Here is a 6,570-nt window from a genome sequence, read left to right as displayed (position 1 = left end):
ATAGTGTATGAGCACTGTGACCTCGGCTTTATAACAAAACAAAGCGTAGACTCGCAGTTTTGACTGCTCACAAACATGGGGTTTGCGGAATATAACGGCCTTGAAGCCAAGGAGCTGGGGAAGTCAGTACTGGCGCGCCTATTCGCGACCGCGCTCGAAATTAACGACAACCTGGCGGGTGAGTCATCAAGCTGGGAAAAGGGGTCGTAAACGCGTTTGACTGCAGTTTCAGAAGCCCCAACACTGAAACCACGGACGTAAAAAGCAGGCCAAGTAGGAAGGCACAGTCTGGTTTTGAAACAGTAATGTGAAATAACATGAAAGAGAGAGAGAGAGAGAGAGAGTGGACACAGAAGCGAAAAAATAAGAGGGTAAAGAGGTAAAACAAGAAGGCCCACGCAAGATGACGAGGAAAAAAGGACGCACCCGATCTCTGGAAGTAAGTGTCCGTGGAAGCTACACCCCCCCCCCCCCCCCCCCCCCCCCCTTTTCCACTCCCATTTTTCACGCATACCCCGTTTCTGTGGAGTAAAGATGACGGTTTGGAGAGTAACCCTTTCCACTCTACCTCCACAAAAAAAAAGGCAAAAATCTGTTTCTTTTTTTCAAAAACCTCGGAGCTCCTCTATCTTTTTTTTTTTTTTTTTTCTGTAGTTGGGGTTGTTGGCGCCTCCGTGGCTATCAGGCGGCACAGTGCCTCATTCATGTTTATTCCTTCCCAGCGTCTATTTTCTTTCTTTTTTTTCGTAGCCTTTACAGGGAAGTTGCAGATCGTAATAAAACGCATACTAGAGGAAGGGTCAAATGTGGAACGAAAAAGCGAAGAAAACAAAACCCATAAAAACGACGAGAAGAAAGGTGCGGGGAGTGCCAACGAAACGTATAGTATAATAATAACAATAACAATGCCAAACGAAAAAAGGCGGGGAGAGCAAAAAGGGGAGACAAAAATCAAAGTTCCTCGCTTTCTTTCTGTATTTGTGAAAAATTCGATTTTTTTTTTCCTTGTCCTTTCGGCTGACGCTGCTACGGTTGTTACTGGGAGCGCCAGTCTGTGTCGGCGAACGCTTTACGCTCCTTGAGTCCCATAAATCTGTGGAGGCGTGTGCTCCTGTCGGTTCTGCGTCGCCGTCCTCGCGTTTTCGACCCTGCTGTTCACTTCCGAAGTGTTTGTGGATTTCCAAGCCGCCTTCTTCAACAACACGCTTTTTGACTATTATTTTTATTCAGATTTTTCGCTACTCACGAGAGAGCTACGAGAAAACGCGGAATGTGTGTTTCTTTTTTTTCCCCTTCTTTTCGCTTTTAATCGCAATTCAAGGGCTTTTTTTTTTCTTTTGGGGGGGGGGGGGGGGGGTTTGTTTTGTATTTTGGCTGCTCTTGGCTGGCGTATACGATTCTTTCCAAAAAAAATTAGTTTAGCAGTTATCGCTACTTTTGGAGAGTAACTTCGTCGAGAGTTTCTATACCGCGTGTCAGTAGTTGTGTGCAGTGCAGGCGAAGGCAACTCCATACGAAGAGAGAAAGGGCGAGCATTAGGAAGGCGGGACGGGAAAGGAGGGCATTGGAGGGCGAGGGGAGAAAGGAAGAGCACCAGGAACGTTAGAGAGGGTGATCCTCTCTTCGTCTCCAGTTTTTTTGAAGCATGCACTTTCTCCCCTCGCCTGGCATTGCCTTCGCCTGTACTGCACGCAAGTAGTGACACGGAGCGAAGGTCTTCGTACCAAATTAGCGGCGGGCTGTGAGTGCGCGTGTGTGCGTGTGTTAAAGTTGAGGCTTGGGCGAGTTAGTACATACTTTGGAATTAAAAACAGCGCGAAAAGACGAGGACCAGACAAAGTGGTGACACGGACGCAGCGCTGTCGTGAAATGAGAACCTTCGAAGCGCTGCGCTGCGTTCTGTGTTACTTCTTTGTCTGGTCTTCGTCTTTTCGAGCTGATTTTAATTCCGAAGTGCGTGTGTTCTTTTTTTTTTTTTTTACATTGGATGTCTGTTTCTTAAACATCACAACTTTCCGACTTCGCACGAAAGTTGTTTGTTTCTTTACACTCCAACGGTTTAACTTTTTTTCTTATCACGCTTGCTTACACGCTCATCTCCCTTTTATTTTTGTTATAGGTGACCACAAAGTTATATTAAAAACTTGCGAGGGATTATGAATGCCGCAGTCGCGTACGTGTTCACATTCGAAATTTATTTGGATTGGGAGGCGCGCTGGATGGCCCTCAAATTGAGGTCACAATTGGTAGTTTAAATGCAAACCAGGATTGCACTCCTACCCCTCCCCATTTTCTTCTAAATGTGCCTCAACCACCGTGCACTCTTGTAATACTACTGCTCTTTGGTGTACGTTAAATATTCCAGCTTTTCAGTTGTTATGCGCCGACTACATTACCTATGTACAAGAAAGAGTAACTTCCCGCGGTCCAAACATTCATACAACAAATTTATAATGTCTCGTCTCTACACCGTCTCTCCATTATGACCCCCTTTTTTGTTTTCGAGAACATTTCAATAGCAGCCAATGAAGAAGTACCGGGAACTTACTCTTTAATTATAACCACAACCACAAGATTTCGAAAGGAAGTGGGAACGTGAGGAGTAATGGGACCCAGTTGCTTAGCTCGAAAGGCGCATAATTTCTTTCGATAATAAAAGCAAAACTCACCTCGCTAGACCCGTCAAATTTCGCATACCGCCGTTAGTTCACTATTTTTTCACGACCAGTTTCGAAGCCTAAGTGACGAAGAATATTCTGCACTTTTCCTATAATTTTTCTTGTCATTTATACTCTTGACAGGCGGACACGCTAAAAGCCTTCAGAGCTAACTCCATTAAGAGGTTCAGCGAACCAGCGCACGACGATAGGCGGAAAATCGCTAGCTGATGGTTTGATTGTTGAAAGGAGTTTGCTTTGAAGGCCTTTAACGCGCCCGTCTGACAGCGGTTTTACTCGGAATCTTTGAGGCCAAGAACTTCGTACATACCTTGTCGCGCACACCACCTAGTTTGTTTGTTGTTGTTGTTGTTTTGTTTTTTTGTTTTGTTTTTTAGTGTGTTAATTGATATTGCTCGAAACTCACGGCCAACCTTTTAAATTTTGCGGAATAAAATGTATTAAAAGAAATATCAAAACTCTAATTGATTTCCGTTTTACAATACCCAGGCAAATGCAAACCTCTGAAACCTTACGATTTTGTATCTTTTTGGTCCAAAAAAAGCAGAAATTAGTAATTTTGTGAATGTGGCCCATAGGATTTAATGCAAAAACAAATTGTAGAGCAATAAAATAAAAACTGCACGCGTCCAAAATTTTAATTTATGCTTGTTGATATTTTATGGCTGTCGTCTAAAATATTCCCCGGGAACATTGCGATGCTTGTAGTTGTTCAATGGAAAATCTCGTTTTAGTACATGTTCCGAGCCATTGATGTCCAAGAAAGTTGGGGATGCGGACGAGCAAGTTTTGTTGGCAAACGCACGTTCCCTCGGGTGTTTGGGACGATTGCTACAGACTGTGGCGCCGTGAACGCGTCTCCGACTAGTCTGTTTTCCGCGTCCTAAAAGTCTCCCTCGATTTCCTCCCGATGACTTTATACACGGGTCATGTGTCGCCGCCGTCCCCGATCGTGCGGTGTCACCGCCGCAATTGTGGATGCGACAAACGCCTTTTTTTTTTCTTTTTTTTCTTTTTGCCGCAGGTCGTTTTTATGTTTGACAGTCCATGGAAGCCTCAGCAGCCAGGAGTTGAAACTAGGTGATGAAAGCGACACTCGCACTCACTCGTATTTTCTATCGCGACTTCTATCACCAACCGCCAGGATCGCGACATCCGAGAGCATGACGGACCGACTTTTGTCACGTTACTCGTAGCTGTTTAGGGACCGCTTTTGATGTATGAGAGAAATAAAACGCCAAACACGCTAGTAAAAAAAAAAAGGCGTTCCTGACAACGTATACTACTGACGCAACATGATCGGGAATGCGGCGCACATATCGGCGCAGAAAAGAGGCCCACTCGCTTCCGCCCCGCCGAGGGACGTATCGTTCGACGGGGCGTTCGGTGCTCGGTGTGGTAGGAAGGCCTTAATTCGGTTGGGCCCGTGGCGAATCGGGTTCCAAAGCGACGTCCGTTCATTAGATTGAACGCGCACGTTCTTATTACGCGCTTGGGTCCCGAATTAGCCCGGAAATTAGGTGTGTGGCCGCTCAAACGTTATCATCGCTCACCGGCGTCAGCGTTGCCGGACGAACTGGCTTCGCAGACGCCTGTTTACGTTAGATAGTTTTTTTTTTTTCGTAGTTCAGACATTACATAGTTATGGGGTATTTTATTGTTATCGTATTAAAAAAAATGTTAAATGAGAATAAATGGTACTTCTATTTCAGTTTGTGCCCGAACTGGTGGACATGATTGATTAGTCGATTGATCGAATAATAACACGTTCATAGAATAAATATGAATAGACTCCGGGGTTGTTTTGTGAGTCGTTCATGTTTTTATGCAGGGAAAAAATAATAAAGAGGCACGTTTAAGTCATTGTTGACATGCCATACTTTCTTCATATTTGAATTTTACGTCATGGTGTGACACGTTTTTGCGTATCTATTATGCGACCGAAGCTATTTGTACTTTATTATGATAATTTTTGTTTAGCACACCTCGGGAGCTAAAGCCGCATGGCCGTAGAGAGCAATTTCCTACTGCATATTGCCCGAGCCAATAAGCGTTTCGCGCAGTTATGTTTTCGCCTGTGTGCCTTTTTGAGGATACTTCCGAAAATTATGCATATAAAACACGTCTTTTTTTATATGCGCTGTGTGTTGGCAGTGATTCAACTGGTTTTGTCTTATTGGAACGTTACAGCAGACGAAATAGTTCGTACCGCTAGCAAGTAAGACGCTGCTGTCTTTCAGCCAACTCGTATTCCGATTTCAATAATGCGGACCATTCCTGTATTGTTTTGTTTTCTTTCATAAATGATTCCTTTAGGGTTGTTTTCAGCGGCAATACAGTGCTGGTTACTTCAATATTTATCTCGAAATGTAAAACCTAGAAACATATGTCCAGACATATTGCACACTCGAGCAGATATACGCTTGTGATATCACACGGCGTATATGGGCACATCCCGGAAGGTATGGGTGACTACTTGGTTTCGGGTTATTTCAATGTTAGCAGGAAAGTAATGCACACTGTACAGAGCTTTGTTAAATGTTAACGTAAAGTATACTTGACGGCGGGAATCATAACGTTTAATAACTGTACTTTTTTGACTAAGATGTAACATGACAACATAGCGAAACCAAATAACCTACACATCGACTTTCAGCGTAAACATACTGGACCTACTGATTAATGAAAGGCGCATCACCAGCCATATTTTTATGGGCTAATAGTTTTATTTATGGAATTAGCATTTGTTTTTAACTAACAAAAATTAGCTTTTAGATGAGCCAAGCAATCACCCACAACACGTTTTTTTCACAAGCATGTTTCCTCCCATGCAATTAATGGCTACCAATTTGAAAATAAATTGTTAATGAGGTCTATTTGACGTGTCTGCAAATAATATTCGTTTTCAATCGTTTTAGTGGGAACAGGTGATTAGAAGCAAAATCAATAGCAGACTTTTTTTTTTTTTTACGTTTACGCTCAGAAAAAAGAAAACGTTGCCAAGACGTGAACGGGACCTACTTTATCGGAGTTTTTTGCGAGATCAGTTTTAAGATTGCACCGACAAGAGCTGAAATACTTTTGTGAATTTTACTAAAAAAATTTATCTCCTCGTTTCGCTCCAATCTTTGGAGGTTCGCAACCTTTTCATGACGCCAGGTATTTTTTTTAACTGTCCAAGATTGTGTTAAAAAATGTAAAGAAAGACATCAAAGGTTCTCACACGCGGTCTACCCAAAAAACTTTAACGCGTATCCACAACGATAACACGTCCCTTTATCTGAAAAAAAAGAAAAGGAATGAGGTACTTTTTTTTTATTCTTTTTAGGGGCAAAAATAAAATGAAAACATACAAAACGAAAAACAAGGTAGAAAAAAATAAAAAAAGAAGGCAAGAATCTTTTTGAATTGGTAGCACATACCCAGACTCGGGCCCGGCTTCTACGCACAGGAGTGCTCCAATACCTAGCCGAAACCCCGCAAGCTACAGCCAGGCACGTCCGAGCTTTGCCTGACCAGATCCGTTCGCCCATCCCCCCCCCCCCCCCCCTCTCTCTCTCTCTCACGGCCATACCCGCTTAGAATGGCGCGTTTGACCCCTCCTGAAACCTTCGCAGCAGGCCATAGCATATACTCCGTTTCAGCTTATACGATGATCTGTAGCGCACGCTATACCAGCCATCCCAGCCAATCCAGTACTGCGAACGTTATCACGTGACAGCGCACCTCACGCGTCCCTGGGCTTTTCTAGAAGGTCACGTGACCCCCAAGCGGCAGTGGGTTGCCTTCGATGGCCTGTAGCGCCCGCCCCGGTCCATGGTAAGGATGAAGCAGAGTAGGGAAGCCGCCCTGCATCCGTATCGGTCAACACCAAACACATAAAAACAAATCG

The sequence above is a fragment of the Ixodes scapularis genome, unplaced genomic scaffold (genome assembly GCF_016920785.2).
Source record: "Ixodes scapularis isolate PalLabHiFi unplaced genomic scaffold, ASM1692078v2 PGA_scaffold3__209_contigs__length_174095766, whole genome shotgun sequence".
Classification (NCBI taxonomy): Eukaryota; Metazoa; Arthropoda; class Arachnida; order Ixodida; family Ixodidae; genus Ixodes; species Ixodes scapularis.
This window is presented reverse-complemented; position numbering follows the sequence as displayed.